General features: G+C 39.5%; 1 long non-coding RNA gene across 1 annotated transcript in view; it reads right to left on the bottom strand.

Annotated features, from left to right (window-relative positions):
- The window catches only part of LOC138844402 (uncharacterized), a 162710-nt gene extending 146921 nt beyond the window's left edge, over positions 1–15789 (bottom strand). The window contains exon 1 of the long non-coding RNA XR_016216193.1: positions 15627–15789. This is a non-coding gene — a long non-coding RNA (uncharacterized LOC138844402). The remainder of the gene's footprint in view (positions 1–15626) is intronic.
- Positions 15790–16461: the final 672 nt, after the last annotated feature.

The following is a 16461-nucleotide window of genomic DNA, read 5'->3' as shown; positions in this document are numbered from 1 at the left end:
CTCAAATCAAAAAGCTGGGTATTTTCAAAATCTCTTTCTCCTTCATCCCAGCACTTGATTCATGACTTTCATCCACTTTGCTTCCTGGGTGTGGCCCCTCCTGTCCAAATACACCATCAGCCCTCTAGGAAACTCCCATCAGCATCTGCCAGCTGGGAAATTCATTAAGTTTCTTTCCTTTATTTGTTCTCTCTGCTTCCTTTTGGATCCCTTCAATCCTTTTTCTGCACAACTCTTGGGTTCCCGGAAGTACTCAGATAAAACTCAATGGCTCCCCATGTCCTTCTAACACAAATCCAATCCCCTGATCCCAACTAAGGTTTGAGAAGCCCTGCACTGATCTAGGTTCTTGAACCCCATTTCAACCCATGACCACTCTTTTTATTTCTTAAGCTCCAACCACATGAGTCTCCTCTCTTTCATACGTGCCACATGCTTTCTCACTAAGATCTCTTGTATGTGTTGTTTCCTGGGCCTGGCATAGCCCTACCCTTTGCTGCTCTTGAATTTTTCCATCTCTTGGAACTGACCAATTCATGTCTACTCAAATGCACTTCCTCAGAGAGACCTTATTAACCACCTGACCCCAAACTGGTTCACCATCAGCCTCTGGCTTTCCATTACAGCATCCTATATTTTCCTTCAAAGACCTTGCACATTACAAAATTTCATTTTCATTTATTTTCAATTATTTTACCACCATTATATAAGTTCTAATAAGGCAAAGATGATTTTCTTACTTTATCACTTTTTAGCAGTATCTAACATACCCTAGGCCCTCTTAAAAAGTTATTTGAAGAGAAGATAAGTAAAAAGATCAATAAACATAGAGATACAATATTTGTATGAGGTGAATCATTTTCTAAAACCTTTATTTATTTACATGTATTTATCTGAATTTCAGAGAGAGACAGAGAGATCTCCCACTCACTGGTTAGCTGCTCAAATGCCCACAACAGCCAGGATTGCATCAGGCTGAAACCAGGAGCTTAGAATTCAATCCACATCTCCCACATGAGTGACAGAGACTCAAGGACTTGAGCCATTATTTGTTGCCCCACAGAATGCACATTAGCAGGAACATGAAATTGAAAGCAAAGCTAGGATTTGAACCCAGGTACTCTAATAAGGGATGCAGGTGTCCCAAGAAGCCACCTCATCACTGTGCCAAATGCCCACCCCAAGAGCTAATCATTTTCTTCTAAGTCAGAAATGGAACCATAATTCCTTGTTTTCATCTAGCTTGAGCTATTACATCATTTTCTTTCAAGTATTACTTTTCTGGTACTACATGGAGTGGAACTGTGAAAACCAAGAATTTTCATAATTCAAAACCCTAATTCCAAAGCTGCTTCATTCCATGACTGATGCGAGTCATGCACCATCACTACTGTAGCTTCAACTATTTTGAATGACTATTAATTTTTAATCAGCAATTATTCACAGCTATATTCAACTCTGAAAAAGGCCCAGAGAATAGTTGCTGCTTCAATATATTTTTCACTGAACCATGCCATCAATATGATGCCTCATTTTACTGTTAAATTCAAAATAATAAATGTTCTAATGAGGAGTTAATCTGAGCACCATTTATTATGATATCATAAATATTTGTTCTGATAATTCTATGTACCACTTCATTTAGCCCTACTAGCCTTCAAGTATCTCTGTTTAAATTTGCAACTCTGAAAAATAATGGAGTTTATAAGCTCTATGAAAAATGTCAAAGATTGCATACTAAATTGGTTTGAATTGAAATTTTTCTATTTTATATCACTTATTCATCACAGGCTGTATAACTTGGGAAAAAACTAAAAAGTCATAATGCTTGCAAGAAGTCATAAAAATGTCTCAGCATTTGAGTTCTACAGACTTCTCTGATTTCCAATTTTATAAAGACTTGAGCATTTTTTCAGAATTTATTACCATATTCAATGACTATGAAGAACATGCCCACTTAATTCTGAGCATTCTTATAGTCTCTGATCATTGTTTTGGAGGGAGCCATGCATGGTCTCATGTCATAGAGTTTACGGCTATGCATGTTCTCATCTCCTCCACTGTTATACATTTTGTCAATCTTCATTAGATTATAACTTTTGTGATGGAAGTCATGTCTACAGATATTTCTTTTGAAAATTTCCACAAGGCTTGCAAAGCATTCTGCCCATTATAGCTACTTAATAAACATTGGCTTACTGCCTGAAGGAAGCAATTGACAACTCAATCATAAAGAATTCACGGTGGTGCATAAATTTATCAATTTAAATTTTATGTTCCTCTGAGAGGTGCTATACCAAACTATTTTCTAATCTTTTCTAATCTTAGCAGAGACTGACTCTTATAATCAGATAAGGCAAAGAACTAACGGATGGAAGACCTTTCTCATTGTCTCTTCCTCTGTCTGTAATTCTACCTCTCAAATAAACAAATATAATCTTAAAAAAAAAAAAACACTAAAGCTGCCTAGTTTAGTGATAGCAGGTCTTTTAGTAAGTGAAAGTCAAGCTTGACTAAAATCAAAAAAGTTTGTGCTCTAATGATCTGCTCCTTTCCTTACCACCCAGATTTGGGCTATGCTATGTCAGTTTGGGAAATACAGATTAGCAATTACTTTTCCTAAGATTATTTTCTGAGTTATTATAAGGATGCAAAACAATATGATACTTTTTTGGGAGGGAGAATGGCCTTTGACTCTGAATATTCCTGGATTTAGATCTTTGTTCTACCACCGATTCATTACTTGACCTTGCAAGAGTGACTTGCCTTCTCAGAGTCTTGGTTATTGCAAACCTAAAGTGAGATGTTAAATTCTACCACTTAATGTGGTTATGAAAATTAAGTAATTTAGTATCTGTAAAATGTTGAGTACAGCTGATGGGAATAAATATCTAGCTAATGCTTTCATTACATTTTCTTCTATATTTGCTTCCCTTTTGTTAAAGACACTGGTGGCTAGAATGGGAGACAATGAAGGGAAAACATTATGCAAATCTTAACAGATAATCAGGTAGCTGCTGCAACTGGTAACAATATTTTCCACCCCTATTTCTTTCTTCTTCCTACTCCATGTCCTCATGACAAATAAGGTTCATCAATAACACCAGTCTCCTAGAAAATTCAAACTGTAGAGTATCATGCACAACATTTATTTGTGAGTTTTTCTTTCTTTTCACATAATACTTTCATCCTAAAACCAAAGATAAGGTGTGGCAATATCTGGGCATCACTCACCAAAATATTCAATAATCATTAAGAGACTCATCAGTCTCAGTCTAGCTAACACCCTCTACATACACAAATACAAATACATACACACACACACACACACACACACAATCATTACAGTCCAGCCCTCAAACTTATCACCAGAATTCTTATCTAAATTTAGCTTTTGCCTGTCTTCCCAAGCTTGAGAATATTCTGGAATTTCCAATTTCCTGAAGTTAAACTCCTTACCACAGCTCTCATGGTCTTACTTAACCTGAAGCCATGTTCCTCTGTTTCTACTCTCTCACTCCATCCTATCAAGAGATTAAGTAGAGTTACTGATCAGGCCCGAACTTGCATTATATCCCATGCCTTAATTATTGCTGTTTCCCTATCACACCAAATTTCCATTTATAACTATTAAAAATCCTTTCCTTTCTTTGAAATCCAAATAACATATCTTACTTTCCTTGACTTAATCTACCTGAATCTCACTGCTACCTATTCTTATCACCTGAGCACTCATTTGTCACTCAAACTCCAAATGTGGGAGTTATTTCAAAATCCTCCACATCCCTAGCCTCAGACAGAAATCAGCGCTGTACTTAATTACCTGGCAAATTTCCCCTTGTAATCTTTGCTCTTCATCCTTTACTGGTCCCAATTTGTTCTGATCTCTCCCATTAGACTCCGTGTCCTTTAAGGGCAGTTTCTGTTTGCCTGGCACATACCACCCATTCCTCTTCATAGTGTCCATAAATGTATTTGCAGATGAGTAAACCTCTTCATGAAGAATTCACAGATTCCATCCCAACAAATCTCTTATCTCTGTGGTACCTCAACTCTCTGTAGCTCTATGACTGGACTAACTAACCACATTATTCTTTGATGTGTGGTTGTGTATTTGTCTTTTTCTTCTAACTAGACACCCAATTCCATGAGAGCAGGAATGGGGTCTTTTCCAAGAAAGAGGTTGCACCTACCACAGTGTCTCAGTCACTGTTTAGTATTAGTAGCTTTACAACTCTTTAAACCATATCAGAAAGGCCATCAGAAAAGTGCAGTTCAGTCACTCTTTTATTTTTTTAAAGATTTATTTATTTTTATTTGAAAGAATTACACAGAGAGAGGAGAGACAGAGAAAGAGAGCGAGGACTTCCATCCAATGGTTCACTCCCCAATTTGGCTGCAATGGCCAGAGCTGCACCAATCCAAAGCCTGGAGCCAGGAGATTCCTCCCAGTCTCTCATGCATGTGCAGGGCCTCAGGGACTTGGGCCATCCTCTATTGCTTTCCCAGGCCACAGAGAGTTGGATTGGAAGTGGAGCATCCAGGTCTCGAACTGGCGCCCATATGGGATACTTGTGCTTAAGGCCAGGGTGTTAACCCGCTGCACCACAGCGCTAGCCCCTCAGAAGTTAGCACAGTATCTATCTAATATTTAAATTGCTACAATAAGACAGGTCTACCAAAACTCCCCAGACCAGGAGTTGGAAACCAGCTGGTAATCAAAGACTAGACACAGTCGCTGTGGTCTGTGGGGGTTTTCCTCCCATCAAAACTCACAGTCAAATATAATTACCACTGTGGCAGTAGAGGGAGGAAGAGTCTTTTAAGAGGCAACTGGATCGCTAAATTGTTGAGAGAAATTATTGTCCTTTTTTGTAGCAGCTGGATACCAAGAGAGTAGATGTTTATCAAGTGAAACAGCACCTCTGTTTTGTCTCTTTGCCAAGTGTTGCTTCCTCTTTTGTTTTTCCACCATGAGGTGAAGTAGCACATGGCCCTGAGCAGATACAGCCATTCAATCTTGGGCTTTCCAGTCTCCATAAATTATGAGCCAAAATAAAGTCTCTTTTCTTATAAAACCTAGTCTCGGATGTTTTGTTGTGACAACGAAAAACAGACTAAGGCAATATCCTTAGTGTAAAGCAATAGATTGTTGTAGCAACTAGGGTAAACTTGATAGAATTTTTGACCATGGTCAAATGTTATAATCAAATCTTCAGATTTTTCAAAAGAAGCCCAAAACATATTTCATGTAATACTGCTCAAATGTTTTTAATATTGGAAAACAACCAAAACACCATGCAAGCCAATACATCTATGGGTCAGGTGAAGCCTGACATTTAAAAAAAAAAAAGTATTATCTCTGGATTGATTATAATATTTGCTAGTTATGGAGGGATATTTTGAGCAATGCCCTATGCTAAAAAATTTGCATTAATTACACAATTAAATTTGCATTCCTAGGATCTAGAGATCAGTGACCTGGGTAAAATTAAGATATTGTTTATAGCCCTCATTTTTACAGCTTGGAACAGTGTTTTTGGCTTTTTTTCCTTACTTTTTGTTGAATTATTTATTTAGTGGAAGGTTAATCTTATAACTATAGAATAAACTGAAAGTATGTCATTGTAAAAATTAAAAGAATAAGAAAGAAAGGAAGAGGGAAGTGGGTGTGTAGGTAGGAGGGAGGTAGGGAGGGAAGTATAACTATGCTCCTAAATTTATATATATGAAATACATGAAATTTGTTCAGCTTATATAAATAAAAAATTAAAAATAAAATAAAAAGATTTAAAAAAGATTAGATAATCTGGCCATGAGCTGAAAACTATAAAAATTTGCTGGCAAATTTGAAAAAAATGTATTAATAGAAATTGTAAAAGTAAAATCATGCAAATCGCAAGCTAAATGGATGAATATAAGATCAGATTAGACACAGATAAACAGAGGATTAGAAACCCAACAGCTAGTTATAAGAAAATATCCAGAGCATAGCCCAGAGAGGGAAAAAAATGATAAAACACACAGAAAAGACACTGAAGAAATAGTGTAAAAACAAAAAGCTAGAATGTAGTTAACTGGTGTCCTGATGGGGAAGGAGAGAGAAAATAAAAGAAAAACGATACTTGGAAAGATACTAGATGGAAATTTTATCTTGGGGTAGGCATTCGATATAGTGGTCAAGATAGCACTTAAAGGCCGTCGCCGTGGCTGACTAGGCTAATCCTCCGCCTTGCGGCGCCAGCACACCAGGTTCTAGTCCCTGTCGGGGCGCCGGATTCTGTCCCGGTTGCCCCTCTTCCAGGTCAGCTCTCTGCTGTGCCAGGGAGTGCAGTGGAGGATGGCCCAAGTTCTTGGGCCCTGCACCCCATGAGAGACCAGGAGAAGCACCTGGCTCCTGCCATCGGATCAGCGCGGTGCGCTGGCTGCAGCATGCTGGCCGCAGCACGCTGGCCGCAGCGGCCATTGGAGGGTGAACCAACGGCAAAGAAAGACCTTTCTCTCTGTCTCTCTCTCACTGTCCACTCTGCCTGTCAAAAAAAAAAAAAAAAAAAAAAAAAAAAAAAAAAAAAAAAAGAGCACTTAAGGGGCCAGCACTGTGGTGTAGTGGATAAAGCCACCCCCTGTAGCACCGGCATTCTATATTGGCTTTGGTTCAAGTCCGGGCTGCCCCTCTTCCCACCCAGCTCTCTGCTGTGGCCTAGGAAAGCAGTAGAAGATGGCCCAAGTATTTGGACCCCTGCACCCACATGGGAGACCCAGAAGAAGCTCCTGGTTTCTGCCTTTGGATCAGTTCAACTCCGGCCATTGCAGCCATTGGGGGAGTGAATCAGCAGATGGAAGACTTTTCTCTCTGTGTCTCTCTCTGCCTCTGCCTCTCTGTAACTCTGCCTTTCAAATAAATAAATCTTTTTAAAAGAATGTCACTTGAGATGTCAGCATTCCATATGGGAGTGCCTGGTTTGAGTCATAATTCTGCTCCCAATTCCAGCTTACTGCTAAAGTGCATCCTATGAGGCAGTGGGTGATGGCTCAGTATTTGAATCTCCACCATTTGTGTGAAATACTCCAACAGAGTTCTGGGCTCCCGGCTTTGGCCTTTTGCCAGCCTGGAAGTTGCAGACATTTGGGAAGTGAACCAGCAGATTGAAAAATCTCTCTCCCTGCCTCTGTCTCTCTTATCTACCTATTTACCTTTCCATCTATTGATCCAACTATACATCCATTTATCTCTTTTTGTGTTTCAAATAAAATGAAAACAAAATTTTTAAGAAAGAAAAACAAAACTAATATGTCTACTTTATAGAAAAGAAAACTGAGAGACTAGAAAGTTAAATTATGAGTACACATCAGTTGACATTATGAAACATGACACATTCCCATATGTAAACTCAGATTTTTGACTGGCTGCAATGTAAAAATGGCTTTGAGTCATACACAATGCCATACACACTGTCATATACAATACAAACATGCTTCAACTCCTTTTCTCTCTCACTAATCCCTGAATACTTGGTCAAAACAAAACCACAGTTTAAAACTGAATCTTTGTAACATAAAATTAAGAAAAATTACTAAACTTGGCTGTCTACCAGATGGAAATCCTACCTGAAGATTGAAACCACTGGAGCTGGCACTGTGGCACAGCAGGTTAGGCTACCATCTACAGTGCCAGCACCCTACATGGCCACTGGTTTGTATCCTGGCAGCTCCAGTTCCAATCCTGCTACCTGCAAATGAACCTGGGAAAGCAGCAGAGAAGGACCCAAGTGCTTGGGACCCTGTACACATATGTGAAAACCAGATGAAGCGCCTGGCTCTTGGCTTCAGCCTGGCCCAGCCCTGGCTGTTGCAGCCATTTGGAGAGTGAACCAGAGGATGCAATCTTTCTGTTTCTGTCTGTCTGTCTCTCTCTCTAACTCTACTTTTCAAATAAATAAATCAATCTTTTTTAAAAAAATATTAAAACTATTGGGGCCAGCATTGCAGTGTAGCCAGTTAAGTTGTTGCCTGCAATGCTGGCATCCATATGGGTACCAGTTGGAGACCTAGTTGCTGCACTTCCAATCCAGCGATCTACTAATGCATCTGGGAATAAAGCAGAAGATAGCCCAAGCACTTGGGCCCCTCCCACTCATGTGGGAGACCCAGATGAAGCTCCTGGCTCCTGGCCTCCCAGCCCTGGCTATTGCAGTGATTTGGGAAGTGAACCAGAGGATAAAAGATCTCTCTGTCTCTCTCTGTCTCTCTCTCTCTCGCTCGCTAACTCTGCTTCTGAAATCAATCAATCAATGTTTTTAAGAAAAAGATTAAAACTAATAGTATTTCAAAAGGCCATCATAAATATTGCATAGGAAATAAGTTTTAACATCTTTATCTAAATATTAATGTCAGGATGAGTACAAATGAGCAAGGAGGAAGCCAGAAAGATGACACAGACATTTGGAAAAGAAGACAATTAATATGTATTGTGTTCAGCAAATTTTTTACTATGAACTATACTCAAAGCTATGTCCAAAAAGGAAAGATAATGATAAAAAGACATTTTAGACCTAGAAATTCTAAGAATCGGTAATTAATTTGAAGTAAAGAGTACGTGACTGGAAGTAATCAGAGATGATGACTCAGAGCAAGGGTGGGATGCTGGTGTTGCTCACAAGGTAACAGAACACATAAGTGCAAACTTGGTGGATATTATATAATAGAGGACACTGATAAACAAGAGAGATTTCGAAGGCACAGAGAAGTGGAGAGTTGGGCAACACGTAAGACCAGAACCAGGCAGGTGAGGCCAAGTTGGATAAAGATGAGAGAAGAGAGTTTGGGAGAGGGCAGAAGATCAGGCATCCTTGCCTCCTGAGTCATCATCATGAATCACAAGAAAAAGAGCCAAAAAATTACCAAATTGCCTACAGGGACATAGTAATGATGAAGAAGGGCAGTGCATAAAAGTCCAGTTCCAACATTCCAAATGGCATTATTCTGTTATTGGTCAATGGTTTCGACTTCACAGAATTATTGTTTGTAGTTTAAGATATGAGCAAGACTACCAGGTTTTCTAGTTGTGCTGTGCAAAGCTCCAAGAAGGGCGTTGGGTCCAAAAACACTCAAAGAAATGAGTTCTGTGGCTGATCCTAATCCAATTAATAAAATTTGCTTCATTTTTCCCCCCAATGTGGGCTTCTCAGACACAGGCTCATAATAAAAATTCCATTGCTTCCATTGATAAGACTCCCTCCCCCCCCCCCAAAAAAAAAGCTTTAAAAATTCATTGAGGTGTCTTGGTCAAGTATCATGAAGTTCAAATCAAAAAAACTTATTATGATTCACAAAGAAAAGATTTAAAGACACTCCATTAACATCCCTGTTGCTAACATTTCTGGTTGGATTCTTGAGTGGAAAAGAAAGAAGTAAAGATATTTCTAATATAGAAATTTCATAAAATCCAACTACACTCTGGAGACTGTTGATTGTGTGAAAGTTATCATTCTATAAATTACCTTCTAGGTGCTCTATTAGCTACCACAGATCAGAGAGAACATATGGTATTTGTCCTTTGGGGACTGGCTTATTTCACTAAGTATAATGTTTTGCAGTTGCATCCATTTTGTTGCAAACACCAAGAGGAAAGTTAGTAATCCTAGTAATAGGCAGATTCCTTAAACTTTGGAGAATGTCTGGCTCTCCCACTTCCAACGCAGGAAAAGGGAAGAACAGGTTGCTCAACGGAGGGTCAACGACAGGGGTCTCTTCTTTTTTATTTTTATTTATTTATTTATTGAAATGCAGAGTTACAGAGAGGAAGAGGCACAGAAAGAGAGAAGTCTGTCACCCACTGGTTCACTCCCCAAATGGGCACAATGGCTGGAACTGAGCCAATCCAAAGCCAGTGGCCTAGAGCTTCTTCCAAGTCTCCCACATGGGTGCAGGGGGGCCATCTTCTGCTGCTTTCCCAGGCACTGGATCAGAAGTGAGCAGCCAGGACTCAAACCAACACCCATACAGGATGCTGGCACTGTAGGAGGCTTGACCCACTACGCCACAACACCGGCCCCAAAAGGGGCCTCTTCTAAGGAGCACAAGTCAAAGTTGTGTGTACTCTTGCACAAAGGAGTTCTATTTAAGGACTTCATGAAACCGAAAGGGCGAAACAAACTGAAACCTAATCAGTAAAGCCAAATCAAAACACCACCAAATCCAGGCAAGGAAAAGCAGGAAGTAAAGTGAGTTGGCGAGAGTGAAGAGGAAGGAGATTTCACTCAAAGGTCTGTGAGTATGTGTTCCCATAAATGCTAATTAGCTGGATCAGGCAAAATAGATGCTGTAATTCTGACTCAAGGACCACTCATTCATTTAGCCTTAGCAGCAACAGCTTTTAAAAACTACATTTCAACTTATATGATTGTTCATGAGAAGTTTTGATTGGACAAGAATAAGAGAAATCCATTCTATAAGATTTGATTAATGGCATGATTTTAGTCATAGACGTCTATGAAGACCACAAAATGCTTATTTATACCCAGGGATGTGTTTCCATGTGTCCTGTCTCATCACACAGTCTGCCATAAACTAGAACTGGCTCCCATATAGGATGCCGGTGCTTCAGGCCAGGGCGTTAACCCGCTTAGCCACAGCACCAGCCCCAAATGTTATATATTTATACAATTTTATTTTTCCAATACCATATTTTTAATATTTATTTATTTGAAAGGCAGAGCAAGAAAGAGAGATGCAGAGATTTTCCAGCTACTATTTCAGTACCCAAAATGGCTGCAACAGCCAGGCTGGGCCAGGCCAAAGCCAGGAACCAGGTACTCCATCCTGGTCTTCCACATGAGTGGCAGAGCTCCAAGTACTTGAACCATTTCCCATTGCCTTCCCAGGTGTATTAGTAGGAAGCTAGTTCAGAAGCAAAACAGGTGGGACTCGAACTGGCACTCTGAAATAAGATTCTGATGTTGCAAGCAGCACCTTAACCTGTTGCGCCAGAATGCTGACCCTTTAAAAGAAAGACAAAACAGACAGTAAAGCAAATTGGAGAGACAGTGCAGAGGAAGAAATCTCAAAAACCGATTGATGTGTTTACAGAGATGAAAAGAAAAAAACACATCCATGAAATAAAAACAGAATATATAAAAAGATTATCTCAACATTTTAAAGAGCAGCTGAAAAGATAGTAAATTTAAGGATGAATAAGCCAAGAGGGATGATAATGTGAAATCCCAGAGAAGAATTCAGTTAATTCAAAATTGGTATAAAAACAGGGAAAATGAACGAGGATTACACATGACATAATGGAAAAGAGCAAAATTGACATTTTGAGATGACTGTTTGTAGTTCTTGTCTATACTCCTGAGGAACAGTGGTTTTTCTGCTTACTACTTGTTGAATTCTCTATTTAGTTAGACAGTCAAGTTTGTAATTATAAAGAAAATTTTAAGTATGCCATTGTAAAAATTAAAAGAAAAAGAGGGAGGAAAGGTAGGATGGAAAGTATAATTATGCTATTAAAACTGTATGTGCGAAATTTGTTCCCTATGAAATGTTTTATTTAATTAAATAAATCATAAATATTGATTTAATTAAATAATTTTAAGAGGTTATATGAGACAAACAAGGGAAAATCAACAGCACAAGGGTAAATTTAAATTCAACCACATATGTATTGATATTAAATGAAATCAAGCACTCTGATTAAAAAGCAGAGATTGTCTACATGAAGAGGAAAGAGAGATATAACCATGTGCTATGAATAAGAAACTACTTTAAATTTAAAAACTGACAGGTTAAAAGTAAAATAATGAAAAATATATACAATAAAACTAAGAGAGCACAAGGAAAATTTCTGCTTTTGTCTGAAACAGTCCATGTATTGACTGAATATATATTGTGAAAACTTACCAAACTATACCCTAAAATGAGTGTAATTTTAAGTCTGTGTATGTAAATTATACCTCCATAAAGCTGATGTATGAAAAGTTAACAAAGATGATTGTAGAAAATAAAAGCAACAAAGACTGAAAGAAATATTATAGAAATTTTTCAGAAAAAAAAGTAACAAAAGTAGTAAACAGTAGAACAAAAATAGAAAAATCAGAGGATTAATTCAGGAGATCTCATTGTAATGTAATAAGTAGATTCCCAAAAAGCCGTGAGAGGGAGGAAATTAAAATTTTAAAAAAATGGAAGGAGCCAGGACTCCAGACTGAATGCCCAGCACAATGGACAAAAATACACCCACATTATCACAAATGATTGTCAAATTTAAAGACAGGAGGAGAAAGAGCAGATATTATTTAAGAAAATATTCCAGAGAGAACAAACACACAAAATGATGGCATTTTGTCCTCTCATTAACAATGGTAGAAGCTATGAAACAACCCAAGAAATAAAGAATTGAGGGAAGACGGCTGTGAGGCAGGTCTTCAAATCAACCACCTGAGCACATTAGAAGGTCCTGAGATGTCCAGATACACAACAATGACAAAGTTATCTTTAAAAATAGACAAAAGCATTAGCTGTGGGTAATGATGGAGAACATGCGGGTGAAGGAGTATCACTGGTCAGGCATGGGGATTTCATAATGAGCCTTACTGAACTTTTAGACTCTCTAAGCAATTGCATTGTGAAGCACTGATATAAAGAAAATTCTCTAGAATTTAGAAACTATGACAAAGACCTAAAAGGTATCTACGAATGTATGAATGAGAGAAGAGAGACAGACAGGTAGTGAGGGACAGAGAGAAGCAGAAAGAGAAAGAGAGCTCCCAACTGCTGCTTCACTCACCAAATGTCCAGAATGGCTTGCTGCTAGGGCCAAATCCACAACCCGGGGATTCAATACAGATCTCCCACGTGAGTGGCAGGACTCCAATTACTTAACCAGGGGTAAGGGACATCCAGCCCACAGGGCCGCATAAGGCCCACAGAATCACTGGTCTAGCCCTGCCAAGGCTAAAATTTAAGCAGGTAATGTTGTATGCCCACGAATGATGCTATAAAGATGCATATGGCCCTTGGCAGAAGAAAGGTTCCCCACCCCTGAAAGCCATTAGCACCTCCTCCCAAGGGGTTGTATTAGCAGGAAGCAGAACCAGGACTCCAACTCAGGTACTGATGTGGAACAAGGGTGACGTAACTGGCCCCTTAACCACTAGGCTAAATGCTGTCCCCTGAAAGATATGTTTTGACAAAGTTTAAACAACTTCAGAGATCAATAGTGGGACAGGTTTATAGAAATGGGTACCACACTGGGGGAGGAGCTTGGCAGAGTGGTTAAGTCGCTACCCAGCATGCCTGCATCCCCTGTCAGAGTGCCTGGGTTCCAGTTCCAGCTCCTTTGCTTCCGCTTGCAGCTTCCTGCTCAGGTGCAGTCTAAGACGTAGCAGAAGATCTCTCAAGTACTAGGTTCCTTGCCGCTCCCTAACCCTAACCCTAACCCTAACCCTAACCCTAACCCTAACCCTAACCCTAACCCTAACCCTAACCCTAACCCTAACCCTAACCCTAACCAGGCTCCTGGCTTTGACCTGGCCCAGCCTTGGCTAGCATAGGCATTTAGGAGAGTAACCAGCAGATGGAAGATTCTCTTTCTCTCTCTCTCTCTCAAATGAAAACAAATTAATAAAAATGTATTAAAAAGATGTGGATATACATTGCTTTCTCTGAACCCCTCCCTCATTCCTTTCATTGAGATGTAAAACCAAAAAAGAAAGAAAAAAAAAAAGGCTAGCTGCAGTAATTCCAGGCCCTCTTATTACCTTATTACTTGCTATGTTACTTATAATATTGGCAAAGTACTTCCTCTGAAAAGGGCAACTGCTGAACTGAGAATATTAACTACACGACATTTTAATATATGAAATTTAAAACAAGGAAAACATATGGAAAGAAAAATAAGAGTGAAAAATGATAAAGAGAAACTAAAAACAAATCTTCACGAGAAAATAATTAAGATCAACCTCCAGAATAATTTTGTAGCTTGCCCAGGATTCTAATGACATAAACTGGTAGTATTATTAGTTTGTTTATGAACCATTCGCACCATGTCACTGTTCATCACTTTTACCTTTTATTTTCCTGAAAGCACTCAAACAGCCTTTGACATCTGAAGTTAACAAAAACCAACCTAAAACAACCCATTCTCCTAATATCACCTGAATCCTGTTAGGGAGGTTCGTAACCAGGACGGCCTGTGGCTTGATGTCTCTTATCTGAGCTTTGCCCTGCTCTTTGGAAATTCAAATATTAATTGAAAATAATCTGGCCTGTTTCGCTTCTAGACTCCAGGAACTTTTTCTTTCTGATTCAGTCTCTGCTGGATATTCAGGCATGAACTTGTGGGAAACTAGGATCTTATTTCTAATACTAACTCTTGGGGCTCAAAATCTGCTATTATTTAACAGAGTGGCAAAAAATCATTAGCCAGAACAAAGCGCATTTTCCATTTCATCCTGAGTTGGTCTGTTGACCTGCTCCAGCACTCTCTTTTCTGTGGACTTAAATTAAAAAGGCAGTGTGGGGAGGAAGATGCTGACAGTAATAATTTTATTTAACTTTAAAATATGAGAACAGAGTTTAATCATATAGGGCCTGACATTAGTCCCCTTTGCTGGTATATTTTCTCTGTGTTAGCCACTGTGTCAGACCCAGCATAAAATATATCACTAACTTTCAAGGCAACTCTTCAAGATAGTTATTATAACTACGAATTGCAGGTGGGCACACCAAGCTTACCCAGGTCACCTGATGAGCCCCAGAAACAGTCTGACCCACTCGAATTCCCAACTCCCCTGCACCAGTGTGGATGATCTTCTACTGCCAGAGAAGATGTGTTCAGAAACAGCAAGTTATACCTACTTCATAGGGTTGTTGCGAGGATTGAATAAGATAATGCAACTAAAGCGCTGAGTCCAGTGCCCTAAATATACAGAGGGTTTCACACATGCTAGCTCTCAATGCGATTATTACTGTCAATAAGCCAGTATCATTCCTTCCCTCCTTTTAGTTTTCCTTCTTCCCTGGATGAAAGGAAGAGAGATTTTCAATGGGCCTTTTAAGTCAAAAGGGGTGGCTCCATGACTTAAGAGATTTAAGCAAATACTCTTGCTCCAGGACATCTCTGCTAATCGGTGAACAGTTCCATTGGCCAAAGCCTGTTTTAAAGTCAGAACCTGTGTATTTCACAAGAGTTGTGAAATCTATTTTCCAGACTGGCTTAGTCCTTTGGCAAGACAGAATGGAAAGTTGTGCACTGCCACACTGCCTCCTAGGAGTTTCCTAGGAGTTACTGAAGCATTGCATTCTCACTCATTTCCTTCTTCCATGCTCGAACTGAGAAGAGGTGAGCCCTCATTGTGTTTGGCATGGATTTCTGGCCCTTTTCGAATAGCCTATTCACAGTACTGTTCTGATTGGATGTAAACAAAATGGTGATCCTACTTCTAGACAATGATGAATCATAGTTATCAATTACTTTAACACAATCATTCTCATCCAGAGTCTCCCATAATGTTACTTTATACCCCGAACTAATTAATGTTTCATGCTCTTAGCTTACAACTTTCCTTATGGCCTACTTCATGCATTCCTATAGGATATTCTTAAGATTTGTAAAAATTCTTTACCTTCATCATGTCCCAACAAATACCATCCAGTTAGAGGCACATTGTCTTCTCTTTCCCTGCTCACTTGAGCATACCCATGCCTGGGATGCCGCTTAACTCCTGACTGCTTTTCGGAGGCCCTTCCTCATCATCCCACCCCAGGAGTTACTGGTTGCCGCACAGCTGCAGTAAGATTTCTTGATCTCCCTTCCGGGCCTTTGTGTTTCTTCTATCAATAATGGGGGAAAGGAGGTCTTTGATCTCCGTTTCATTTGTTGGTCTACATGAAAGTTAAAAAGAAGCTCTGAACCTGTGAAACAACAGTTTCTGACCACTCCACACAACTATTTGCCATAATCCTGTGAGTACATGAATGAGGTGAGGTGGAATTCTGATAACGCAAAGCAGCACTACGATAGTGTGCCTCACAAGACCCACATACGTGTGCATCCATTCATCCATATTTGCACCCATCCAATGAAAAGACCTCACCTGCCTACTATGCTGTAATCACTGCAGTCAATACCAGATACACAAAAGTAAACCAGATAAAACTGGATGAGCAACTAATGTTATGGTACAGCCTGTTAAAGCTGCCGCCTGAGATGCCAGCACCCCATAACAGAGAGCCAGTTCCCTATTAATGCTCTTGGGAAAGCAGCACAAGGACCAAGTGCTTGGGGCCCTGCCACCCCCATGGAGGACCCAGATGCAGTTTCCTACTTCAGCCCGGCCCAGCATCATGGCTACTTGGGGAGTGAACCAGCCAGTGGGAAATAGCTCTGCTCTCCTTCTCTCTTTGTCACTCTTCTTCTCAAATTAAATAAATAAATCCTTAAAAGAAAACTGAATTGGA

Source organism: Oryctolagus cuniculus, chromosome 11 (genome assembly GCF_051225735.1).
Source record: "Oryctolagus cuniculus isolate XC-2025 breed Fujian yellow rabbit chromosome 11, ASM5122573v1, whole genome shotgun sequence".
Lineage (NCBI taxonomy): Eukaryota > Metazoa > Chordata > Mammalia > Lagomorpha > Leporidae > Oryctolagus > Oryctolagus cuniculus.
Note: the sequence above shows the minus strand (reverse complement) of the source record. Positions and strands in the feature narration are given on the sequence as shown.